Source organism: Equus caballus, chromosome 8 (genome assembly GCF_041296265.1).
Source record: "Equus caballus isolate H_3958 breed thoroughbred chromosome 8, TB-T2T, whole genome shotgun sequence".
NCBI lineage: Eukaryota > Metazoa > Chordata > Mammalia > Perissodactyla > Equidae > Equus > Equus caballus.
In genome coordinates, this window is record NC_091691.1 from 69,603,820 (window position 1) to 69,630,879 (window position 27,060).

At 40.2% G+C, this 27,060-nt stretch overlaps 1 long non-coding RNA gene across 1 annotated transcript; it reads left to right on the top strand.

The window, feature by feature from the left end:
* Positions 1-1,850: 1,850 nt before the first annotated feature.
* On the top strand, positions 1,851-20,700 carry LOC111774560 (uncharacterized). The gene is made up of 4 exons (XR_002809557.2): positions 1,851-1,975; positions 18,028-18,126; positions 18,811-18,876; positions 20,567-20,700. It is a non-coding gene; the product is annotated as an uncharacterized lncRNA (long non-coding RNA).
* The last annotated feature ends 6,360 nt before the right edge of the window (positions 20,701-27,060 follow it).

Below are 27,060 nucleotides of genomic sequence, written 5' to 3' on the forward strand. Positions count from 1 at the left end.
AACAACATACTGCTTCTTGGCATAATACGTCATGACTAAATTTGAAAATGAGATTTAATTTAAGTTTTTCATATTCTCTGCATTGTGACACTCATTTTATAAAAATATTCCCACTCATCACTGCTTATTGTTCTTTTGGATAGAACTGCAAAATTGTGAAGATGGTTAAGCTATTTATTTATTTTAAAGCTAAAGCTCTTTCATCTTTCATATCTATCTCCAATTCCCATCATGCTATGACTCAGGCTCTTCTCTCCTTATCATTTTCACACTGCACCCAGGCTTGGAGGCCATGGAGAACTCATCATTGCCTGGACAAGAGCATCCATATCTCGCAGGAGCAGAAATGGGATGTACAAGTTCATTATCGGGGAAGAAGAGGGGAATGAGCATAACATTCAGAAAAGCTGCTGTAGCAGCCCCCGTGCAAATCAGAGATTTGTGGAAATGACCACATTGCTACAGCCTGCCTTCTCTCCACAGTATGTTCTTCTCATTAATTCATTAATCTTTGTACCACCCCTGCAGCAGAGGTACTATTATTAGCTTGGGTTTGTAGATGGAGAAATAGAACTAAAGTACAGCGAAGCTCAGCATCTTGCCCAGGATCACAGTGCGAGATGTTGTTGGGAGCAGGATGTGAGCCCAGAAGTCTTGTCTCCCAAGTGTCTGCTGTAACAGAAACACTCCCCACCCCCATACTGTCCATTAGCATAATGGTTAAGGGAAGCTGTCATTTTATTTCTTGGAGTTGCATTCACCTAAGCTGCTGAACTCTCCTGAACACACATACAGTTGAGTTGTCCTAACATTTACACTGCCAAATGTCTGCATAATTCCTTTCTTTTCCTTTCCTAGCTGTCAGCAGCTGCCCTGCCTGACAGAATGCACCCACTTGGTCAGGAAAATATACTTTTGAAAAAAAAATACTGTTACACTTCAGCCCAGTGCTACAAAAGAAGCATGGTATTATCACCTAGTGAAACAATACATTTCTTTCTGAAAGGAAAGGTATATCCCATTATTTTTATGCACTGACCCTCTCTGTGCATCTCACCTCAAAGTACAAATGACATTTTGGTTTATCACCATGATGCTGCTGATGAAAATGACCCCTCAGTCGAGATGCTTGGCTGATTCAACTTGTAACTCCTGATTTGATTTCAGGAGCCATGTGAAGAAGTTGATTAGGGTGGAAACTAACATGGGCTGAGGGCCCCTCCATGTGCCAGGCACTGTGCAGCACTCATTGATTGTCAGAAAACTACAAGGTGGGTACTGGTGCTCTGGTTATATAGCTAAGAAAATATAAACTCAGAGAGGTTAACTTGACCCGAATTGTTCAGCTATCAACCAGAGGCAGGATTGGAACTCAGCTCTATCTGACTCGAAATCATGTTGAATCTATATATTAGAATAAGAATATATCCAAGGTATTGGCCCTTGATATATTTCAGTTGAACTCACTATGGAATCTATGCGCTTGAAAAAGAGGAGCCTTGCATTAAAAATCATTTGCTGAGCATGAACTCAGGGTTGTGCTGGGTTCTTGGGATTCCACCCATATGTACACAGTTGATTGTCAGGTCACAATGGGATAACTGCTGTCCTTGAGGTAGAAGCAAAATACTATATGAGTGAGGTATTCCAGGCTAGGCTGCAGAGCAAAAGAATCTGGAGGCTGGAGATGCCAGGAAGAGTTTAATGTTAGGGTCTATTACAGTGAATATATCCAAATAGACAAATATGTATAAATTAGTTACCATGTGCCAAGCAATATGATAGATCATCTCTCCATTTGTTGATGCTGAAACCAGGTTCAGAGGGCAGATGTGATTTGTTCAAGACATGAAGCCATCTAGTGACCAAGCTAAGGCTGAGTCAAACTTGTGCTGACTTCCCAGCATGCTCGTCACCATGTATCCTGGCTCTTTCTCCTACAATGCACTTAAACTTTCTGCACATCTGCCACACAGTAAGAAACTCTCTTCCTTTCTCTGCCTTTCTTCTTTGCTCCTCTGCTAAGCTCACTGTGAGAGGAAGGCTAATTAGTCTTTCCTGGGAAGTTGTTTTTAACTTTATATTTAGACTTTCATGGAAAAATTTACTAAATGTAGTCCTGAATGATAATTCCTTTTAAAATGTTTATTTAAAATCTACATTGAGCGGGGCTGGCCCGGTGGCCGAGTGGTTGAGTTCGTGCGCTCCGCTGCAGGCGGCCCAGTGTTTCGGCAGTTCGAATCCTGGGCACAGACATGGCACTGCTCATCAGGCCATGCTGAGGCGGCGTCCCGCATGCCACAGCTGGAAGGACCCACAACTGAGAATATACAACTATGTACTGGGGGGCTTTGGGGAGAAAAAGGAAAAAATAAAATCTTTAAAAAAAAAAACTACATTGAGAAATAATTATCCACCTAGCTGTACCATTTAACACTTATATACAAAACAAACACCAGCATAACCGCTATACTGGTTAAGAAATAAGTCTTTTCTAGCACCTCAAAAGCTCCCAGGTGACCCCTTCCTTTCCTCATAAAGGTAAACATTATTATGACATAAAGAATAACCTACTCCCCTTTTTTCTCAGAAACTGAACATTGAACAAAGGTGGTAAGACACTAAGAAATTTACAGAATACAATTCCATTCAAATAAGTTAAAATACAAAATTATATTGTTTAGAGAGAGATATATATGTGGCAAAACTATAAAGAAAAACAAATAAATGAGTTATTTTTTAATACCATAAATCACAACGTCATCTTTCTGCTTAAAATCCTTCAGCAACTTCTTGTTGCATAGAAAATAAAACTCTTTTTGCTTACTCTAACCCACAAGTGCTGGATCCGGCGCTGCCCACTCCTCTGACTTGATCCCCTGGGCCTCTGCCTTCCACAAACACTGAATTCAGCCTGTTTCAAGATCGCAGCAGGCACACCCATGCCTTCAAGCCTTTTCTGGACCACTCTTTCCTAGGACTCTTGCTTTCCTGGCACCTTGTCACTCAGATCTCAGTTTAATGCCACTTCCTCAGAGAAATCCTCCCCTACCACCTCCAATCTAAATGAGATCAATTCACCTTTTTATGTTTCCATCATGGCATTTATCATTACTGACATTGTATTATTTAGTTACTTATTTGTTTGATTATGTCTGTCTGTCCCCACCAGACATAAATTCCATGAGGGAAAGGGCCACCTCTGTCATGTTTGATGCTGTCTCCTTAGCAACCAGAACAGTGACTGGCACATAGTAGATGCTGAATCAATAACGTTTGAGTGAATTGGTCAAAAAGCAAATGGTTCCCTGCTTAGATGAGGATCAAACACCAAGAATGCATAAATGTTTCATAGTAGAACTCTGAGCTAATGGCTGAAAGCTGGCCATTGGTAAGAACCAGACATATAAAGAGAAAGGGAAAAACCCAGTGGAAGAAATCTTGCTCCAGAGGCTGGGACATAGATTCTCATTTCAGGACTGAAGTTTACGTGTAGAAAGTGATGAATTTTACCTGATCCTTATGATTCCCACTCCACCCCACCTCTCCAATCATGTAAAGAAGCTTTTGATTAAACCATCCTCTGCCCATTCTAACCCTCCTCTCACACCAATAACGTGGAAAAGGGAGAGCTAAGGAGCACAAGAGAAATGTGAGAACTCAGCCAGGGCGGGCTGGGACTTTTGGAGACTCATCCCTCTCTTGGTCCAGTCCTAACTCACGCCACGGCAGTCATCCAGCCGTGTTATCAATGGACCACAGGTCCCATTCAGGGTCAGGTGACCTTGTGAAGCAGAAATAATATGTCACAAAGATACAGTGTAATAAAAGATGTGTGCGAGGCTTGGCTGCCAAGCCAGCTTTTCTAAATAACATTCTGATTGCATTCGATGCCTCAGCAACCCCACTATTCTTGCTGCCCAGGCGTTCTGCAGCCAATATATGCACTGGATGATGAAAAGCCCAGGGACCCACTGGGCAAAAGCCAAATCGCATATCGGCAGCATCGGCATAAGGGCATATAGAGCAATCCTGTTAAATATTTAGATGTGTAGGGCCCCAGAGCATGACACACACTCAGCTGGAAATGTACTTTTTTTAAACCAGGAAACTTGAGATTATAAACCAGTATAATATTGTGCCTTTTAAAGGAAAGTGAATCTGAGAAGGATTTGTTGCATATTGACCTACAGGATTTAAATCATCACCATCAAATCACATGCCTGCCAGGGACTGGGTTCATTGAATCACAGCATTAATCCCTTGCATTTACATTTTACTTTTTTTGTTTCAAATCGCTTTCACAAACATTATGATGTTTGATGCTCAAAACAAAAATCCATGGAGATAAGTTCATTAGCAAGTATTTTTTGAGCAGCTGCTGTGGACAGGACACCAAACTGTGCACAATGGGAGACACAGAGACTAGCCCTCAAATGGAGAAAGAGGGCATCTGTAGATATGGAGAAGTAGTTTCATCTCCTTGAGGGAAACTATAATGGAAGGAGCATCAGGGGACATCAAAGATGAAAAATAGAGTTTAAGAGCAAGAACAAGCATTTATCCTGTACCTGTTACCATCAAGAAACTGTCCTAGCTTCATAGCTTAGAACTAACCACCCCACAGTTGTTTACAGCACAAATGAGAAGACAGAAAATTTTAATAAAAGAATAATTATAAATACAATATTATATGTAAATGCCCACTGAGTGATCCAAAATACGAGGATGTAAGAGCTCGGAGGAAGGTAGACTGAATAAGGTTTATCGAAGAATTTGGATTTGGGCTAATATTTGAAAGAAAAGTGTTCTAAAGAAAGTGTAAGTAAGCCTGTCATGTGGGAATGTGTAAAAGAGCTTTCTCAGCTGAGGGCTTATTCTTCACATGGAGAATAATGTGAGTTTTCAAGGGTTGCGGAGCTAACCAGTTAGAACTCAGACGTATTACAACCTCCCCTACTGCAATGTGCTGCCTAAAAATAAGTGAAATGATCTGCTCACCCACTCGATAAACAGGAACCGAGTATTAGAGATGGAGTCCGAAGACTGACATGTGCAGATGAGGTAGTCCAATTGAGAAGGTAGAAAGTAAGAAACATCCAGGGCACACAGGTGAGGCGGCTCCTGGAGGGAGCATCTGAGTTGATTTACAGCATTAACAGGCGTTAGCAAGAGGAGACCTGGAATAAGGGCATTTCTGATGGAAAGAACGGAAGAAATGGAAGAAGAAAGGCTTGCATGTGGATAGCAGGCCACCTTCCTGCTGGTAGCAAGTGTTATCCAGTGCGTAGAACCAGCAGAGCCCTCATCTCTCTTTTCGTGAGTGAGGGCTTTGGTGGGTGGTAAGAAAAGAAGATGGTGACACACTCCCACCAAGAGTGAGCCCTCAGGAGTTCAGATGGAAGCCTCAGCACGAAGCAGGGGAAGTTCAAAGGCAGGTCTTCCCTCAGCACCAGGCACAGGGGTGAGCCCTGAGGACTGCGCTTTCTCTGCAGATGCTACTTCTCATATTCTACTCAAGGTCAAAGCAGAGGTTTAAAAATATCTGGCAACTGCCAATGAAGAAGTTGAACTTGATATTAAACCTAAATTGTGCATACACTTCTGCAGCTTTCTGTATTCTTCCTTCATCCTCTCTCCAATTTTCCCTGATGGCTCTTGAATATCTGAGGGTTTGATCAGAACGATTAAGAGTAAGTATATTAGGTTTCATTGAATCATTTTTGTTCAAAGTATGTGAAAGAGTTAATTACAATTATACCTCTTGAACTTCTCTTAATGAACTATCTGAACCAACACTTTGAAGAAAAGTGATGCTGTTTATAGCCATGGCTAACTATCAGGGACCATTGTTCCCTGGGACTTTCTTTGAGGAGAAATCCTCAGATAATCTCATCTCTTATTTCACTGAAAAGATATTCAGAATAAAAAAGAAGTGATCATGTAAATAAACATGGCACTTTTTTTCCCTCTGCTGTACTGTTAGAGAAACAGAGCTACCACATGGACACCAAGAACAAGGGAAAGATCAATTAAGGAAAGCCTGAGTCACCAATGCAGCTAAGTGTAACTAAAGACCTCCTGGGTTGAGAATTGGAAGGTGCAGACCTGGGCTGAGATCTGCCACTTCCCAGTCATGACTCTCCAGGATCGTAGCTCTGTGGTCTGTAAAATGTGGATAGTCGACTACCAGCTGCACACTGCAGGCCTCAGTCCATCTCATGGGCTCGTTGTGTGCTTGTGAGGATTCAGTGAGATCACCTGACACAATCCCTGACGTATTATAGAAAAGTACAAATGCTAATTTAATAAGTGAATGATGTCTAAAGAATCAGAGTAGGACTGCACAATGAGTGTGGCCATTTGAGTCAGAGAAACGGGGTCAGAAACTGGGTTGCCACTGGTGCTGTCTGCCTGCGGATAATCATGAGATTTCTCTGAATCTCATTAAATGAGAGCACCTGGGACAGGCCTAGCACAGGGAGAGGGGAGTGAAAAAAAATGTCTGTTTCCCTTCCTTTTGCTTCAAAACAACCTATCACCCCAGACCTTCTACTTTCTCTCTGATGTACGTTTACACTTACTGAAAATCTGCGCCCAAAGCTGTATAAGGATGACTATGCTGCCCACCCCACTCCAAAGGGGTCTTCAGTTGAAATGCCTCCAAGTTAGCAAACCACAGCTTCTGAAGCCTTAAGATTAGAGAGAGAACCAGGAGACACAACAAGCCACTACTAATGTTTGTGTTGGTGTGAGTTTGAGTGTGTGTATGTTTGAATGTGTTCAAGAATGTGAGTGTGTGATTTCCCTAGTAAGACCTGGATGAAAAAATAACTGGAAGAGATCAGATGGATATGGAACAGCATATACATATATGTATACACGCAATTAGAGAGTGTACTGAGGGGCCCCCAGGACCCGTTCAGGGCCGCTGTAGCTTGTCTGTCAGACCAACTCGTCCTCACTCGAGTGTTAACAGAGCCCTGCCCAGAGCCACACAGGATGCCAAGTGACTGAGAGATGGGACTATGTTAGTTAAGGACGAAGATACAACCTAGAATTTTGTGTCGTTTTTACCTGCATGGGAAAAAACTAATTCCAAATTTGCCATTGTAGGAAATAACATTCCTGTTTTCTCAGACTGGCTTTTATTTTTTCCTGTCTGAGGTTTTTCTGTAAATGGGTTATTCAGGCAAGTAAAAAGGCAGAAAAATAAACACTGCTACTGTTTTCAAATTCAACAACCTCCATGGCTGTTAGTAATCCTTGATCAGTCCTGCCACGCTTCAGTAACAGTATTCCTTACACTTCCTTCTTGCCAGTAATCTTGAATGTATGGGCTGCATTGCCTTATTGTTTTGTTTTTTTTTTTATCAGAACCTTTAAAACTGCATTCATGAGAGTACCAATCTGCTTTATAAAATTGAGGTTTAGCTCTCCTGGCAACAACCACAGAAAGAAAAGAAATTCTAAAAAACAGTTGTGACTGTATTGTTAAAAATGTTGAATCCAGCTGAAGTCTTTTCTCCTGGCTTTCCCAAGTACTGGGACAGGGTATGGCTCTCGAGTCTGTCAACTGGAAAATTCTTCCTAAAGGGCAAAATGCAACATTATGGATCACAGTCAACCAAAGAGGGGAAAAAAGTAAAGTAGAAAATCGCCCTCCAAGCTGATAAAAACCCATCTGCCTCCCATGACAAGGCAGTGCCATTCTTCACAGCCTCCCATCCTGAAGACATTTAGAGGGTCATAATTTCCAGTTCCTTTTTCTTTTATTCTTCCTTCTTTTTCTTGGTGGGGGAAGGCAAGTCTGAAAGGAGCTGGTTGCTGAAGACTGAGAGAAGATGGCCTGAACTAATTCATCTTGTGACCTTTTAGTGCTTTCACAGTAAGGTGATTTAATAGCACTTAATCTGTCAAAAATCTGAAGCTTTGTAATAACTGTATATTAAGCCGGTTTTTATGGAGCATTAGCTAAAGTCCTTCCAGTTTACAAAGAAAGAGAGAAAGAAAGAAGAGAGAAAACATTTGCCATGTTTATCCTCATTAAACTTGCTGCTATTCCCCAGTGGGTTCCTGTGCTATGGAGTGACTGCCCACAGGGCACTTTTGTCCCTGCATTGTGTGATGTCATAAGAAGGGCCAGACCAAAACTGGCCTGACTGGAGCACTGCAGACTGGCTCATGTTGCTGACTCTGAAAATGGATTTGCTGTTGGGAGCCACTGGGGAGAGGCATGGGCAAACCCCACACAACTGGTCCCTATAATTGTTTTAAATCCAAAGTACTTTGTCGCAAAGTGAAAGAAATTATGATTGTATTGTCTTGATGTATTTTTTTTTCCAACACTAACAACCAATTCTCTGACACCAACTAATTGTCCAACAGTATAATTCAGTTCTGACACTGTTACCACACAAAAATGGGGTTCTCGTACCTGATGTGCATAAAAAGGTCAATTATTGTGGCAGCAGCTTTTGGGAAAAAATGTAGCTTTATTACCAGATCCATTTGCAAGGAGACAGGAGGCATCAGCTCTCAGGTCTGTCTCCCCCATCCAGGGCTTGAGGCAAAATTTATGAGATGAAGGGCAGGGAAGTATGAAGTGTGGAGATGGATGAGTGGAGGTAAGGAGAAGTGAGGTAACTGATGATCTGTGTAAGCATAGTCAAGCTTCATGGCTTTTCATAGGACGCATGTTCACAAAATGGTGGTGTTAGCACTATCTGAGGGTAGAGTTTTCAGCCCTTTGACATCAAAAGGGTCACTTATGGGGCATTTGTGCAGGCCCAGTTGATGGACTGGTGGCCTCAACCAGCATGAACTGGACAAGGAGCCGTTTCTCAGTTCCTGAGAAACCACTCTTAATTGTTCATCAGTGGGATCAGTTGAACTGATCCTAGAGGGCATGTGGTTACAACACGATCTACCTGGAATTAGCATCAGATCCCACAAGTTAAAGGGCTGTCTCACAAAACTGTCCCCAATTCAGATACCAGCGACAGTGGGGTCTCCAGGTGACCTACACTTTGGCCAGCTAACTACAAATTCAAGGATTCCTGTGACTTCTTCTTCAAATTTGATAATTTGTTGATGACACAAAATTCAGGAAAATCCTTTACTTAGGATTAACAAAGATACAACTCAGGAACAACCAAATGAAAGATCTGCATAGGGCAAAGGATGGGGATGAAGAACACATAGCTTCCATTCACTCTCCAGGGATGCCGCCCTTCTAAATATAGCGATGTATTTACCCCAGAAAATGTTCAAGTTTTATAACCCAATCTCCAGCTCTCCTCCCCTCCCTAGGGGTTAGGGGGTGGAGCTGAAATTTCCGGCCCTCTAATTATGTGCTTGGTCTTTCTGGTGACCAGCCCCCATCCTGAAGCTGTCTAGAGGCCCCAAACCTGAGTAACCATTAGCAGAAATTGAGGTGTGGTGAAAGGGCCTCGTTATGAATAACTAAAGAGACATTCCTATTATTCGGAAAAACCCAAGGGTTTTAGGAACTCTGTGCTGGGATCAGGAACAAAGACTAAATATATTCTTTATTATACCACACTTGGACACAGTCTGTCCAGTCTAGCAAGGCCAGATTAAGGCAAAGTTAGAAATTTTACCTCGAGTGGATCTAAAATTTCACTTCTTAAGAGAGGGTACTTACATCCATCTAGTGATCTTGCTCATATAACTTTGATGCTTTTTTCCATGTCTGTTTAATACCCTCTCCTCATCAACCAGTCCCCAGGGTTCATTTGGAGCTCACCTCCTGTGTAAGCCTTCTTTTCCTGGCCTCCCAATCCTTGTCAACCTTATCTCCCTTCCCCTTCTCTGAGTTCCTGTGATACCTGGAATCTGTAACACAAGCTTGGTTAGTATTGGATTGGCTCCAGCTGGATCATAACTTCTGTATTGTTTAATGTCAAACAAGAAACAGATGGCACATTTAAGTCGGGATAAATTGAGGAAGATTTCATAGAAGAATGATTTTCAAAAATGGAGATAGGCTTTAGAGAAACCAATAGAATACCAGGGCTGACAATAGCCCTATTGCCATGCCTAAGCCTGAGGTGGTGGCGGAAAGAAGAGTTGCCAGAACTGGAAGGAACGAGTTATACAGAGAGGGCCTCCTTTAAAGGATTTGTGACTTCTGCTAGAGAAATGAAGTCAGATCAAGATGATACCACAAAGGGGGCTGGGTGAATAAATATCCCCCAAATCACCATCTTATCTCCTGCTAGAGTTCCCCAGTGGCTAAACCAAACCAGAAGCCATGGGCAAGTGAGCCCATTGATGAAATCCATAGAGGTCAGTCCCCGAGCAGAGAGAAGGTGGAGGGTAGATTGAGAAGTGCAATATAACAGAGAAGAGTTTAATAAATAATCATTGAGGTGTGGATCCTGAGGCCCATGGGTGTTCCCCAAGTCCAGATAGGCAAATCCTCCCATATCAAGACACTTAGGCTCTCTTCTATGGCCGCCATTCCCCAATGCCTCCTCTTTCTGCCTGGAATATTGCAAAGATGTTCACCAAATATTCTCCTTGAAATATTATTATTTCGATCTCTCTACTGACTGAAATTTAACAAAAAGAGCAAAGGAACTAAGAGACTACGGAGGATTCAAAGTGCCAAATGCAATGGGGGAGAATAGGACTCATCATGCCTTCTGTCTTCACACATTCTTTTCTCTTAGTTTCCATGAAGCTGCCTTCCTAGTTGTTCTCCTACTCACTGCAAGTTCTTGGGCTCTTTGTGTGTTCCATCTCCCACATGCATTCTCTTTGGGCTCTTTTCTCTTTATCTTTGCACTTTCTTCCTAAAAGATGGCTCAGGTCTCATTATTTTAAATATTGTCAATGTGCTTATGCCATGGAAGATTTTTAAATCTCAAATCAGACCTTTTCGGTAAATTCTGAGCACGTATATAAAGGTCCTTATCTAGCAGCTCTTATTGAATATCTCACATATATCTCAAAATGTATTTCTGAAAATGAACTCCTTCCTCTCTTCCTAAGCGGTTAAAGAATACCTCCAGCCACCGAGCTGTTCAAATGAGAAGCAGGGTGGTTCCTCCTCCCTCCTCTCTATCCCCCTCCTGTAAATCTCCACCAAATCCTGCACACTCTCCCTGGCTCTACAGTATGTATGGAATCTTCAGACTCTGCAACAGCCACTTTGGTTCAAACAACCAGTGTATCTTGCTAAACTACTAATTGGTCTCTCTGCTTCTTCTCTTTGTTGCCTCCAAATCACTTTCCACACTGCTAGCAGAATGACCATTTTAAGATGCTAATCCAATCTCTAATTCTTCTTCTTAAATCTGTTCACTAACTCCCCATTGCATTTAGAATTAAATCCAACTTCCTTCCTGTGGTCTGTGAGACCCTACATGATCGCCCTGCTTCCCTCTCCAGACTAACCAACCGGATCTCCCACCCGTCTCCTCTCTCACTCATTGACCTACCAAGTTCGTTCCTAAGAAGCTTCTTTATAGGTGCTCTCCGCTCTTGCTAGAAGGTTCTTCCTGAAGAACATGCATGCTGGCTATTTCACTTGGCTCAGGTTTCAATTCAAATGTTACTTCCTCAGAGAAACCTTCCCTGATTATCTCATGTAAACTAATTTCCGTCCTGATCACCCTCAAATCTCCTGCCAGGTTTAATTCCTTCAGAGACTTGTCATTATCTGAAATTATATTATTTATTGTCTATTTATAGTCTTCTCCAGCAGAATGAAAATTTCTAGAAATCGCTAATCCTTACTGCCTAAGAAAATGCTGGCACATAATAGTTGCTCAATAAATAATTTTTTTCTGAAATTAGTTGATGAATGAATAAATGAAGTCATGAATAAAAGATAATTCTCTCCTTCTTCACCTCTTGCTAATAACTCTTTAACTCAGTTAAACAAGCACCTATCTCATAACTTAATATATTAGTTGTTTATATGCAAGTGTTATTTTTCCCAAATACAATGAAAGATTCTGGAGGCTGGAGATTCATTTCATATAACTTTTGATCTCTCACGGTTTCCAGTATATTATTGGCCACCTGGGAATTGCTGAGTAAATAATTGTTGAGAGAATAAATGGAAGAATCGAATGGGAGGAAATGAAGGAACAAAGTACCTTTCTTTTCATGTGATAACAAGCTCAGCATCCAACATAAACAGCTCCAGCCAAGAGCTGCTTGAGTACATCCTCTCGTGGAAATAATCTTCTTCTCTATGTTTAATACTCTTCCCTGGTGTTCCTCATTTCTTGAAAGTTTTAGCCTTTGCACAAAATCCAAAGAAATAAAAAGACACAGCTTAAGCCCTCAGAGAAGCTTGGTTAAAGTGTGAGAAACAGAGGTAAGTGGTGGATGTGATTTAAGACAGGTACTTCAGACTCCATAAATTTTTTCAGTCAGCATTAGAGCTGCTTAATATTTTATATAGCATTGCTTGCCTAGGTGTGACATCTAGAAAACCTCATAAATGTAAAAATTTTCTTTTCTGATTTATTTTTCTCCTGTCATCAGGGATGGTTTCTGTCCACTTCGCCTATATTCCCTTCCTTCTCTTTTTGCTCATTCATCACAATTATAAATATCTGCACTTTTCCTTGATTATAGTTAAATAGACTCTAAATCATTATCTTCATTTCTTTTTTTGAAATAGTATATGGAGATTACAACATAAGGAGAATTCCTTTATGTCAAATGAACATGGGAAGTCTGATGATTCCTTCCTTCATTCACTCATGTCTTCAGTATCTACTATACTAAGTGTGTTAGAATAGAAACAAAGATGTGTAAAAACAGGTCCATTAGTACTTCCCACCCATGACATAGATGGTAGAAGGATATTTCAAATAAGATTTTAACACAACAGCAAATTCCAATTTGCAAACATGAGGCCAGTTTTATTTTTCCATACTCAGCCCATATTCGACACCTTCTTTGTGTTCCATGTTGGCTCATTTCTGTATGTGTGGTGTGTATGTATGGGGGTGGGGATAGGTATGTATGATACAATCCTGTTTCCTAGTGGACATCAGGTTCCATTGACAGAAGGGATGAATTATTGCTTATTTTACACACTTCCTGTATGCATCACAAGTGCTTCCCAAGTTGGATACATAACAGGCACAAATAATTCGTAACGTTTCGCGACATTTACATATTTTTCCAACTCAAGTCAATTTGGCTTCAAACTTGCATTTGTCAAACTTGACAAGATCCCTTAGAGCCATGTTCTATGCCTTAAGGTCCTGACAGGACCAGGAGGGTTACAAAGTCCAGGAAATGGGGGAAATACTTCTGGTCATCCACACAAGCCCTCTGTAGGTGCCAAAGGCTGGTGGCTCTGTTACCAGCTGTAACGATCAGTACTAGGCTGGCTGTAGGCACCCTTCTACTGTTCCCAAGGCTGCAGTACTTGCACCTAGCCTCCATGTTCATTCACTAGGCCTAAGCATCTCCCATCTGGAGTCTTGTTCAGTCCTGCAAGCATGCCACATACTTCTACCACTAGCAAAACCAACAAATCCCAGATTCCTTTCTCAATCTTAAGGAAGTCAGTCTCTACAGATAAGCATTCCTTCTGTATTTGAATATCTTCCCCACCCATCCTTACCTAAAATGGCCTGGACTGGTATTTTGCAACCCTTTCAGATTCAAGGCATCTATTTTATAAAAAATATTTGGTAATGAATGATTTATTATCTTAAAATAAAATTGATAGACTACCTATCCATGTGATTTCAAAAAAAAAAGAAATAGAAAAAGAAAGAAATAGGTAATGCCCTATTTGTATTATAAAAGTGAAATAAGAAGAAAAATATGTTATGATAAAATAAGGTTTCAGTATGTCAATGCTTTAGGAAAAAGTCATGTGATTGTACCACCACAAAGAATCATTAAGTTTGTAGCAGCCATAAATGTGAACTGACACAGCTACATTGTATTAGCAAACAAATACCTCAAGTATGATTTTAATTCGTAATATGGTAATGGTAGCATTCTGAAGAAAACATTGAAATCCCCCCTCAATTTCTACAATATTTCCCTGTTTAATAAAGAATTTGGTCTCAGCCCAAAGAGAGGTATGGCTTTTGATTGGAGTGTTTTTCTTGTTCATGGTGGGCCCTTTGGACCATACCTTATAGTTTATGCTAATTAGATAACTCAGCATGGGAGAAGGCAATACCAGGAACACCAACCATGTGATCAGAGGATTGAGCCACATGATATCACCTAGACCTCTGGTTAAAGGAGCATGGCTGGAGATTGAATTTAGTGACACAGGTAATGATTCAATAAATAGTGCCTACATAATAAATCCCTGGTAAAATACTCTGGACACTGAAGCTCAAGTGAGCTTCCCAGATTGGCAACACTCTGTTCATATTGTCATACATTGATGCCAAGAGTGTAGTGCATCCCTGAGGATATGGAAGCTTTCATTTGGACCTCTCCCAGACTTCACCCTCTGCATCTCTTCCTTTGGCTGGCTCTTATTTGCATAGTTTTGCTATAATAAAACTGTAATCCTAGGTATACCACTTTACTGAGTTCTTTCCAGAGCCTCACATTAATCTACCCTTTTTCATACATAATTTTGGCACCCAACAAAAAATAACCATGTATAGAGAAGATAAGACATGACCACAAACAGAAAAAGATAGAAAATAGGAATAGACCTCTAGGGAACCAAGATAATAGAGACATCAAAAGGGACTTTATTTATGATTGCTATATACCAGGAATTAAAAGATAAATTTTATAATGTTGGAAAAGATCTAAAACTACGAAATAGAATTACATTGAAATGCTAAAAGTAAAAAGAAAAAATGCAAAGAACCAAAATCGATAATGAAAAGAATTGATGTAACAGAAGATTAGACTTGGCTGACTAGAGACTTAGAGAACTGAAAGATAGTCTAGAAAAAAATATCCTGACTACAGCAAAGGGAGATAAAAAGGTGGAAAATACAGAATAGAGCATTAGAGATATATGGGCTATAGCGATAGCTCTATATGCTTTCAATTGGAATCTCAGGAGAGAAAAGAGAGATAAAATGGGCAAGAAGCAATATTTGAAGAGACAATAACTGAGAATTTTCCAAAACTGAAGCTGAAAGACATCTGTCAAAGTTCAAGAATTATTAAAACCTCAAGAAGGATAACGACCTAAAAAACATCATAGTACTCTGATAAAAACCAAAAAGAAAAGAGAAAAATCTTAAAAGCGTACACACAAAAAGGACCTATCACCTTTGAAGGAGCAACAGCTGACTTCTCAAAATGAAAAAAGAAAAAGCCATAAGAAAGACAATGAAGTGATATCTTCAAGGTAGTGAAAGAAAATAACTGACAATCCAGAATCCTATACCCAGTGAGGAAAAAGTAATGTTTCAAAAATAAAGGTCAAATAAATAAATTTCCAGAGAATCAATAACTGATAGAGTTTGTCACTGGCATACTCATCATAAATGAAATATTAAAAGCGGAGGGAAAATAATTTACCTTAGAAGAAATGGAGAACATCAGACAGGGTAAATATATGGGTAAGTCTATATACTATAAATACTATACTTTGGGATTAAATTAAATGACAATAATAGTAGAAAAATTGAGAAGAGTGTAATTTGAGTAAAGTATTCCAGGTCCTTGCATTGTCATGGGAATGAAAAAAATGCTAATTTATACTAGAATTTAATAAGGCAATACATAAATCTTATACATTTTTTAAAAAGGCAAAAAAAAAAAGAAGTGAAAAAGAAATATAGGACATGCAAAAAAATAGGAAATGAAGAATAAGATGATAGACTTAAACCCTAACATATAGATAGGCAATTCCATTAAACATACACGATCTAACTATTTCTATTAAAAGGCAGTTTGTCAGATTAAAAGACAAGGTTTATTTCACCAGGAAAACACAACAATTCAAAATTCCTATGCACCTAAAATATTTAGGCTTTATAGTTAACAGTGAGGTGATTCCAGACTCTAGGCAGACATTTTGCTTTCTGTTTTGTTTTGTTTTCTTTTAACTGACAGAACATTTGAAAGTCACGTAGACAGAGGACAATTCTTTTTTTATTTTGCAAGATTGTTCTGCCCATTTCCATATATTTAGCATTCCTAGACTTCCTCCAATAAATGTCAAAAACATACCATACTTCCCAAACACTCCCTAGGGAGCAGTACTATTCAGTCCTTAGCCTACATCACCAGAACAGAACTAGGAGTTGTTGCCCTGTAGTAAAAACAAATTGGGAATTGCCATCCTGGTAAAGGAGGCCCCAGAAATCAAGAACTCAAAGGGCTTCCTGCTCATCTTATGAAGTAAAAGGGGAAGATCACATTTTTGTTTTTTTTTTTTTCTTTTGTGGCCCAGGTTTGACCAATTAACCAATCTGGATATAGTAATCGGGTCAGAAAAGGACACCTGAACCAGCCAGGGCAACAAAACTCTACTCCAAGACTTCTGTCAGAAATTATTGGAAGGAGTGCTATCTCTCTATAGGAAATGCTCTGTGTAATTTCCCCGATATTTACATCCATATGATTTCAAAGAAAGGCTATGTCCTCAGCAGGTCATGAGTGGGATCTACCTTTTCATTTCTGTTACATGGAGAAAGATCTTGAACCCAACATTTTGGGAATACAACAAAGTTTATGGTCTGGCAGCCTTTTGCAGCAGCACCGATGGCAATCAACTGCAATTTGGAGCTGTGGGGTGGCCAGATGGGCCGACCTTGGGCCATTCCAACACAGGCAAGGTTGGGCTGGGACTGCCTGCCCATCATCCTGGTTTTCTCTCCTCCTGCATGCTTGGAGTGCTGAGAGCTGCCTCACAGGTGGGGAACAATTGTATTACCATAAACCTCCAATTAGAGAGGTTCCCGGGCTGGCTGATCTGATCCCTTTACAAGAGTTGCTGATAGTGGCCAAGTTCTGCCCCAGATCTGCACATTCGCTCAATCAGAAGATAAAGGAAGTTACAGAAAGAGATTTGGAGAAGGAATTCTGTCCAATGAGTTTGGAACCTGGGGGTTGCACACAGACAGCTTCTGGTGCAGGAAGGATTAGAAATTAGTAAGAAGACTACTGTCCTGCCTAAGTCAATTGACTGAGAGGAGACTGATTCTCCCTTTTCTGAAATCGTGCTTTGGCTCTGGGATACTCTAAGTCATCCGAGATGGTTTTACTTCATATGTTCTTAGGAAAATACCAGGAGGATCGGTGAGAGGACAGCCTACCCACTAGATATCTAATCATAGGTCTATAATTATGCATCACTTTCATAGTAAGGTAAAAGCTAATACTGCTAGTGCAGTCTCCAGGAAAATAATTACAAGATAAGTATATGTTTAAAGTTAAACAAGTTTCCTCTTCTAGCTTCAAGATATTTGGTTCCACGTCTTGGAATCTAGTATAGCATAGGTACATAAGACTTCTAGTTTTTAAATAATAAACATCTATACACACCTACTCATACTTTCAATAAAGAAATCAGTGCAGCATATGAAAAGAGTATAAGACGGTGAGGGATGAACAATAATTCTTAACATATGTTACAGAAAAAAACAAATTATCTGAGTTTAGACCATGTAGTAGAAACTGGTCTACATAAGGGTTAACACCAGCATTTTCTTCATCTTATTACTTTAAGTCCAAACATTCGTGAATGCAATAGTTAATCTAAAATAGTCAAGAACTATGAAATCCCAGCCTTTATTAAATGTGCACATGGACGATATAAATCTTCCTTGAGCCCAGGGTCACTTTGATCCTTTTAGTGGCTCATAAAGCAGCGTGTATCCTTGTGCGGACAAAGGAGGCGGTGCCACGTCTGAGCGAGGAGCTGCAGAAGGGTCTTTGAAGGGAGGACGGGGACACAGTTGAGTCTTAGATTGTCTCAAATACTGAGACTAGATTTTTCTAAACTCAGTTTGGAAGAGAAAGACAATGAAAAGAGGGATTTTTATACATTGAACTCATCTTCTGATCCTTCTCTATTGTTATCCACAGGTTGTGGGCATAACATCTAATGTTCAGTGGTGTCCTGATGAAATCAAATTGGGTTAAATGAAGCTTAAGTGCCTGCCCCTGAAAGATCCTCAACCTAAGGTCAGAAACCTAATTATTGTCACCAGAAGGGACTGACTACGGGAAACACACGGCCCTAGACGATTTGGAAAGTGTTTTAGTAAAAAAGTGGATTTCTCATTCATCTGTAGGTAACTAATTGTTTGATACCCTTTTAGTCCCAAAACCTAAGGTAGCAGCATTTTCACCTTTTTAAAAATTTTATTTTAAAGGGATTTAACAGCACTTTTACTTTCAAGGATGGTTCAGAGATGCGCTGCCAGGTTTCTGAGGAGACTGCAACACGGGCCAGCAAGCGCAGGGCAAAACTGTTACACAGGCTCCGGGGTCGCTCTCTCATTGCTTGTATGTAAATAGGAGGTAAACAAGCTATTTTGCCTCAGAGGGCCCGAAGGAGGAGCGATGAGATAGTGAATTTAGAATGCCTGTGGTGTTTTTTTTAGAAAATACAGTTTATGAGGCCAGGGCATAAATATTATTATTGTTATTATTCTGATGCCTACTGAATAAGGCAGCATTGCCAATGGCATGTTCTCTCAGTAAGTCCCCTCTGGAGATTCCAACAAGGATCTGACAGGTGAAAGGACACACTTTTCATTAGATAACCCCCAAGCAAGGTTTGGAAGCCTGGGTTTTTAATAAGAAGAGCCTTTTCCAGTCCAAGTTTTCAGTGTATTGATATAGTTACTCATATTGCAATTTCAGAATAAATGCTTCTGGCAGAGCTCTCGCCCGCAAAATTCCCTCTACTAATCTTTAAGAAGAATCGAGGTAAGTAGCATATCATCACAGAGGCAGGATTGCTTCCGTCAAGGCAGGGCAAGGTGTCAAAGACTTCTGGCAAGCACCCTACCAGGCCAGACTCAAAACTTGGTATGGTACTAACTTTTCCGAAACTGAAACAAAGTTATTTATTTTTGTTTTCATTCATTGATTTAACTGTAATTTTCTAAAGATAGTCATTTTAATATATTAAATTATCTCCACCACTGTCGTCACACATAAGGACTGACACAGAAGCGTGGAAAATGATGGTAAGGTTTTCAGCATAAGGTGAATACCGGGTATGGAAAAGTAACAAGGTGATAGCAACGATTTCATAAAATTGTTATCAGAAAATAACTAGAACGAGAGAGGTCTGTGTACCCACGTATTCCACTGTATATGTTTTAATTTTTTATTGTGAAATCAGCATACAAAGAAGTGCACAAGATTTATCAGTGATCAATGGTTTATTATGAAACCAATGTATAATGACCACCTACGTCAAAAAACCCACTCTGACCCCTCCTAGTCACTGCGCCTCTGGAACTGCTACCCTGGTTTCAATGTAATCACATTTTTGTATTTATTTGTAGTTTTTTCCCTAGGCATTGGCTTTGAATACTAAAATTTGGTTCGAACTGTATTCTGAAATTCATGTAATTGGAATTATACTGTATATACTCCTTTCTGTCTGGCTTCTTTATTCATGCTTTCTAAGGGCTTTCATCAGGGACAGTCATGGAGCCCTGGAGTGCCTACATGACTGGTCTTAGCTACTCAGGCTCCAGCCTCCGCAGAGGTCAAACTGGTACAGTATGGGTCAGAGTCCCAGGCACACCAAAACAGGTATTCACTGTAGATCACAGTGTTAGCATAAATGGTGTGGCCCAAAGCCTCATGTGTACAAGACACTCTTAGGTAGGAGCAGGTAAATGGAATTAGAAACCTAAAAATCTGTTTACTTTCTAAGAAGGTAGTAAATTGAAAAATGAAAGATTTGGATAATATGACTCCATACATCCCCTAAACATCACTGCAATGAAACAGACAGATGGCTTGACACTGTCTAAGGAGGTTGTTGCCATAAGGGATTCTGACTAGAGTGGAGTAGGACATGAAAAATGGAGAGAAGGGGAGAGAAAGGATACTAATAGGTGTCTTTTCATGTATTCCAGCCAAGTTGACCCTTCCAGACTATTTATATCTTGAGTTTGGATTTCTCTGGTTTCTGGAAAAAATATGAGGACAAACTCTATATGTATTCCTGCAGCGCCTAACTGTGGGAGCAGGGAAGGAAGGGGTTGGGGGGGGCAAGAGATATATATGGCCACTGCCAAGTCAATGAGGGCACCCAGAGGTCATGCTGGGAGTCCGTGATAAAGGGTAAGAAGGATCTGACAAAGGATCCAACAGAATGTTCTGCCTCATGCCCCTAAATCATTGCTTCCTGCTGGAAGATGTAGAATGTCAGGATCGACATTATGAAGTAAATATTGTGCACAATGGAGAGGGAATTAGCTGTTCAATTGCCATTAATGCTAATGAGACTTTGGTGGTTAATTTCCCATGCCTTGTGCTGAATATTTGCCCCAATTAGTTATGTCAAGCTTGTGCCACACTCCTACCAAGTTTTCACTTTTAGGTTGGAGTGCAGAAGGGAGTGGGTAATTGTCCACATCATTTCCTTCAATTTCAGATGGTGAAGGCAAGGCTGAAGTCATCTGATCATATTGTTCGCTCCTTCAGATGAAAAGCCTCTGAGAAACTAGCACTTTGCCCAAAGTTTTGGAATGTACAACCCCTTGGAAATCATTGTTTTCATTAGTAAGCTACCTGCTGCGTCATTCTCTTATAGGAGACGGGTTTATTCTGGTTTATTTATTTCACTCCAAAGAATAATTTCATTTCTATTCTCATTAGACCTACAGTTTAGTTTAACATGCCTATTACTTCCATGATGATGCTCCAGATAATAGGAAATTAGAGGATATGTAGGAGTGAGTTTTAGGGGAGTACAATTGTACAGATCAGTCTATAATAAGCTTTTATTCTTGCGTACAAGATAGGCTTTCTCTTTTGTTCCAAAGAAAAGCATGTATATCTCATTTATGGAACCTCTCATCAGCCTTATCTTATATATTATATATATTTCTCTTATTTTCCCTACTAGATTGTAAGCTCCCCAAGGACAGGGACAGTGTTTTATGTATTTTTACTTCCTGTGCTAATATCTAGCAAAGCACTAGACATTCAGGTAATATTTACTAATGAATGGAAATATAACAAACATAACTGAAATGAGCATGGGGTAGCATCAAGTAGTTTAAAATATCAAATAGAAGTTCCCTTTAAATCAATTCTTAGGGTACATGTAGTCATACCATATGCATTTCCAGAACTTCAAAGAATTTGTTTTTAGTGTGTGAGAATTCTCTTGAGAATAATTCAAATAAAGAAATAACTAGGTTTGAAACAAAAACAGGAAGTAAAAAGGAGGGTAGGAAGAAAGGGCAGGTTTTTGCAGTAAGCTTGTGGGAAAGATATACATGAAAATAAGCAGAAATAAAATCCAGGCTGTAAGCTGGACTCAGTGGTTGCAGTGAGGTGAGGAGGGCCTAGGCATCTATAAAAGGGGCCATGATGTCACATGCTGTGGAACAGAGTGAGGACTCTGTAACCCTGGGTGTAGGGGAAAGGAGTTGATGAATATACACTCAAACAGCCTGCCTTGAGGCTTTTTATATTTCAGATTTTCTTGCTAATCCTCATAGCTCTTCTTGAGGAAAGAAGTGGGGCCTCGTAGGTGTGAGAACACAACTGCTGATCACGAATCAAGAAGGAATTTCTAAATTTGGATTGAGAAACATAATCTAGCAGAAAACTACAAACTGTTCCTCCTATGTGTATTCTCCATAACAAAACAAAACACAATTTAAGCATTTCCTTGAAACCTGAAGAAAGTAAGCCCTGAAAGATATTAATGAGGAAGAGAAGATCAACAAAACTAATAGCATAATATCCGTCCTTATCAATGTAACCATGTAAAACGTCACTAATACAGTCTAGTCAATTGGTGTTTGACAAATATGGGTTGAATAAATGAGTATAGAGTCCCAAAGCATGCCACCCCAGATTCGTCGTGGAAGAGATTGTTTTCCACCCTTTATAAGTAAGCTTAGAAAAGTGGCCTCCCTCTGAAGCCATTTATGACCATCAAGAGAGAGGCATATCCATGTCCTAGCCATTGGATTTCTCTTTTCATGTTGTTCTCAATGAAATAATCTTGATTTACCTTTACCCTTACCTGCAGTAATTGCAACTAATTTATAGCGAATGCTTCCTATGTGCTAAGCAATACTCTAAGAATCTTATATGTATTAACTTGTTCAATCCTCCTGATAACCTTGTGATGTATTATTATTATTATCATCATTTTACAAATGCAGAAAATAAGGCACAGGGAGCCCTGGTAACATGCTCAAAGCCACTAGTCATTAAAAGAATAGGGATTTGAACCTAGAAAGCCTGACTCTCCAGCTCCCTTCCTCCCTTTCTTCCTTAAGAACTTTATTGAGATATAATTCACATACTGTGGTGAGATTAATTGTGTTCTCCCCTAAAATTCATATGTATAAGTTCTAGCTCCTTATACTGTACCGTGTGATCATATTTGATGACAGGGCATTTACAGAGGCTATTAAGTTAAAATGCAGTCATCAGAGTGGGCCCTAATCCTATATGACTGGTGTCTTTATAAGAAGAGAAAATCTGGACACAGGCAGGTGCAGAGGGAAGACTATGTGAAGACATGTGGAGAAGATGGTCATCTACAAGCCAAGGAGAAAGGCCTAGAACAAATCCTACCCTTACGGCCCTTAGGAAGAACTCATCTTGCCAAAACCTTGATCTTGGACTTGCAGCCTCCAGAACTGTGAAAAAATAAATTTCTGTTATGTAAGCCACTCAGTCTGTGTTATTTTGTTACATCAGCTCCAGCAAACTAGTACACATATACACTTTACCTATTTAAAGTGTAAAAGTCAGTGGTTTTTCGTATATTCAGAGTTGTGCGACTATCATTACAATCAATTTAAAAATATTCCATCAGCCCTCAAATACTTCATACCCATTAGCTGTTGCTCGCCATCTACAGGCCCTAGCAGCCACCAATCTACTTTCTGCCTCTAAGGAGTTGCCTATTCTGGACATGTCATAAAAATAAAACCCTATAATATGCAGCCTTTTGTGTCTGGTTTCTTTCACTTAAAGCCCACTTTCTTAACTGCTAAGCAATATTGCCTTTCTCTCTTACTTCTTTATTCTTGCTTTAATCAATATAGGACTTAATAAATTTCTAACAATTACTGCTAATTCACATAAATATTCAATGGCACCCTGAAATAGTAAATCTTCAGACAAATCACCGAAATGTATAGCTACATGGAGGAGTGTGGTGAGCTCCAGTGAAGAAAATGTACCAAAAGCTGAAAATGTATTACATAAAAATTAATCTAGAAGATATGAAAAAATTTTTCTATGAACTACATGAATAATCTTGTCTGAATTTCTGAGGCCTTTAAATGCTTTTAAAGAATTTCCATGACCCCCTCCCTGTTGACTGCATATTCAATGATGTAGATGAAAAAAAAGACACACCTCAATCCAACATTTTAAAAATCATTTTCCAGGATCCTTCTGGGAAAGAGAGAGAAATGAAAGACCTACTCATTTACAGACCCTTGGACCCATCTTGGGTGACTCTGTCTCTGAAAAGCCTCCATCCTCTAAATTCTAGCACTTTAAAAATTAGCGAACCTTGTAGCTTAGAGGGGCAAAAGGTCAGGTGTCAGTTCTGTGGGTGTTTCTGGACTGAAAGTGAATGACAGAAGGAAAAGACGACCCTCCGATTCTTATTGTTGGTTTGCATCCCAGTGAATCAGCCTTGCACCAAGGAGCATGCTGGTGCGATTCTGCTCCCAAGAGGACTTCTAAGTCATTCACTGGATTAGCATGTCTCTGAGAATGGGGTGGACAGGAGTGTACTTTGGAGGGGCCCTGGGACCTGGGTTGAAAGAGTTTCTGGTATTTGGAATCCATCTGTGGACTGAAGTCTATTCTCCCCACAATGTCTTCTATTACTTTAGAAGGGGAAGTAGGAAGATATTGACACATGTAAAAGAGGCATGGAGGGGTAGGTGATTTAGAGAACTCAGCCACATTACTTTGATTCAAACTACCTTTTTAAAAAAATTCACAAATGCAAGTTAAAAAATAAAAGTGTACTGGGATCCCCAGCGTATACCTTCCTCTGTGCTAGGCGTTCACAAAAACTCTAAGAGAAGGCCTTTGTGCTCTGCAGATCATTATGTTCTTGAAGCTGTGGCTGCACACAAATGAATCAGGGCACATGGCAGACAGCGCGGGAACCAGAAATACATTACATAGTGCAGATTGTACTGTTATAGGACTTCTTACTATTGCTTTTATTTATTATTGCCTTCTGTTCACTTCTAAACACAAATTACAACATTCTCCTAGAAATTTGCCAGTTGCAAAATGATTTTCTTAGATTATTTAAGAAAACCTGTTTAGGGCCAACTTTCCATTTTGTTTGTGTTTGAATTTTAGGATCGCCTTATCTGAATATGAAACCTGCATCCAGACTCAAAAAATCCAGGTGAGCGATGTGGTTTGGTGTGACTAGGGGTGAGGCACATAGCCCAGAGTATTCTCATCTGATCTAGGTACACTGTCAAGTTGTGAAGATCAAATCCCACTAGCAAACGTGTGGGAGAGAAAATGAAACCTAGAACACAGGATGCAAAGTAAGGGACAGTCGTTGTGATCATCATACAGCCTCACACACTTCATGTCCCAGAGCTTACAGAGAGTGGATTTTAACATTCTTAGGTCATATAAAGAGTGGCAAAGCCACACTCTTTAGAAATAGCATTATCTTTTCTAGGGCCTCCTTTCAGGAAGCAGCCAGATCTTTATTGAACACCTGTTGTATAACCCTGCCGCATGCCAGGCACCAGGCTAAAGACGAGTGGTCTAGAAAACATTGTCTCAGAACTTAAGGATTTGGCAGAAAACATCAACACATTCAATACAAATAGAAAGAACTATATTAAAATAGCAAGCCACAGAAGGAGGGAACCTGATGAGCTGGGCAAACTATCAGGAAACGCTGCAGGGAGGAAGCTGATAAAATTTGACCCTGATCTTTGAAATGGTCAAGAATCCTTTAATGTCAGACAACAGAAATCCAGCTGAACATAGAAATTTATTGGTTGACCACAACTCCAGGATAGTGCTGGTTTTAAGCATGTCTGGTTAACAGTATTAAAACAATGTCCTCATTTTTTATCACACTCACACACTCTCCCTCTCCACCACTGGCACAGCACTCGTTTTCTCAGAGTTTGTTTTCTCTCTCTGGCAGCTCTTTTCATATGGCAGAAAGAAGGCCACTCTCAGTTCTGAGCGCACACAGTCCTCCCTACCATATCCAACCCAGAGACAAAGACACCCTTCCGCTTCAGTTGCACCTATCTAGTCTCTTGGAGGGATGCCTACTGGTTCTACCCGGCTGTGAGCTCAGGTGCTTGTGGACAAAGTACCATAGACAGAAGACTGGAGTATCACAATATAGCCAAATGCCCAACCCTGAGGCCAGGAGTGTGAGTGAGGCAATATGACAGACGGTCTCCTCATGACCCACGGAATCAAGGATTACCTAACAGAAAGAAGAGCATTGGGTAGTAACAAACAACATATATGCATGCAGCTGAAGCAACAGAAAGTAATTTGAATAAGCAGAGAGAAGGAGTAGAAAGCTAGGAAGATATATAAATAATATATGAATGAAGTCATGCCATAGACTGAAGGTTTGTGTCCCCCAAAATTCATATGTTGAAACCTAATCATCAGTGTGATAATATTTAGATGTGGGACATTTGGGAGGTGATTAGGTCATGAGAGCAGGGAATTAGTGTCTTTATAAAGAGAACCCAGAGATCTCCTTTGCCCTTCAACCATGTGAGGACCAGCGAGAAGATGGCCATCTATGAGCCAGAACCAGATCCAAATGTCCTGGCACCTTGACCTTGGACTTCCCAGCCTCCAGAACTGTGAGAAATAAGTTTCTGTTGTCTATAAGCCACCTAGTCTATGGTATTTAGTCATAGCAGTCAAATAGACTAAGAAAGTTACATAGGGGGAGATGAGTACGGTATGTGTGTTTGGGGAGGGAAGGAGAATGTGGTATAGTGAGTGGAAAACAGATGATTATAAAGGAAAGCCTGGGCATGAATATTGTAATCTTTCTTCTTCCTGCCACCTCTCCCACCTCCTCCCTTTACAAGATGAAGCGAGCAAACCTTGTAGAAGGCCTGATGAGCACAAAAGCTAACACAGTTGGTCTGACATAAGATGTGGTGCCCACCTTTGTGAAGTTCATAGCCTAATTGTAGAGACAAGACATATACACATAGAAAGCTGCCCAGTGACAGATGCTAATAAATTAACATCTAACCAAGTTCAGTACTCCAGAATGAATCTGCCTTTATAATGTGGCCTCTAGGGATGGGGTTGACGATTCAGTATGAAGAAACCAGGCCTGGTGAGCTTCCTGTAGGGGTCCTGCTGCACCAAGGTGGGCCTCAGATTGCAGCCTCGTCCTCACCCTGTGAAGGTCAGATTGTAGTTCAAAAAGAATGTCGGTGACATAAATTATGTAAAACAACCACTTCAGGGTGTTAAACTGAATTGAAGTCTGAATTTAACTGCCCAGCAAATCACTGAAAAGGGACTATAGCAATATCTTTAATAGACGATATAAATACTTAGGGCATAAAGCTGCCTATTTTACTTATTTCCATTACAGCAATCCCCTCCCTCTCCCAGACCTGATTAGGGCAGATCAACAGGCTTTCAAGCTTCTGTTTCCTGGGCACATGCATTTTCCCAAATGCACCATCTTCTCCCATATGTACTACTCCAAACTTGTTTGTCTAGGTTCTATATGAAAAGCATACCTGAAAGGATGAGGAACAGCAGACAAGACTTGCTGTTTTATACAGGACACTTGGATTACTAATGTTCATAAATTCTTGTGTTGGCCACCATTTCAGGCTGATATAAAAATATGTCAAAATCTAGTTTGGTCCTAAGTCATCCTCTAAATTC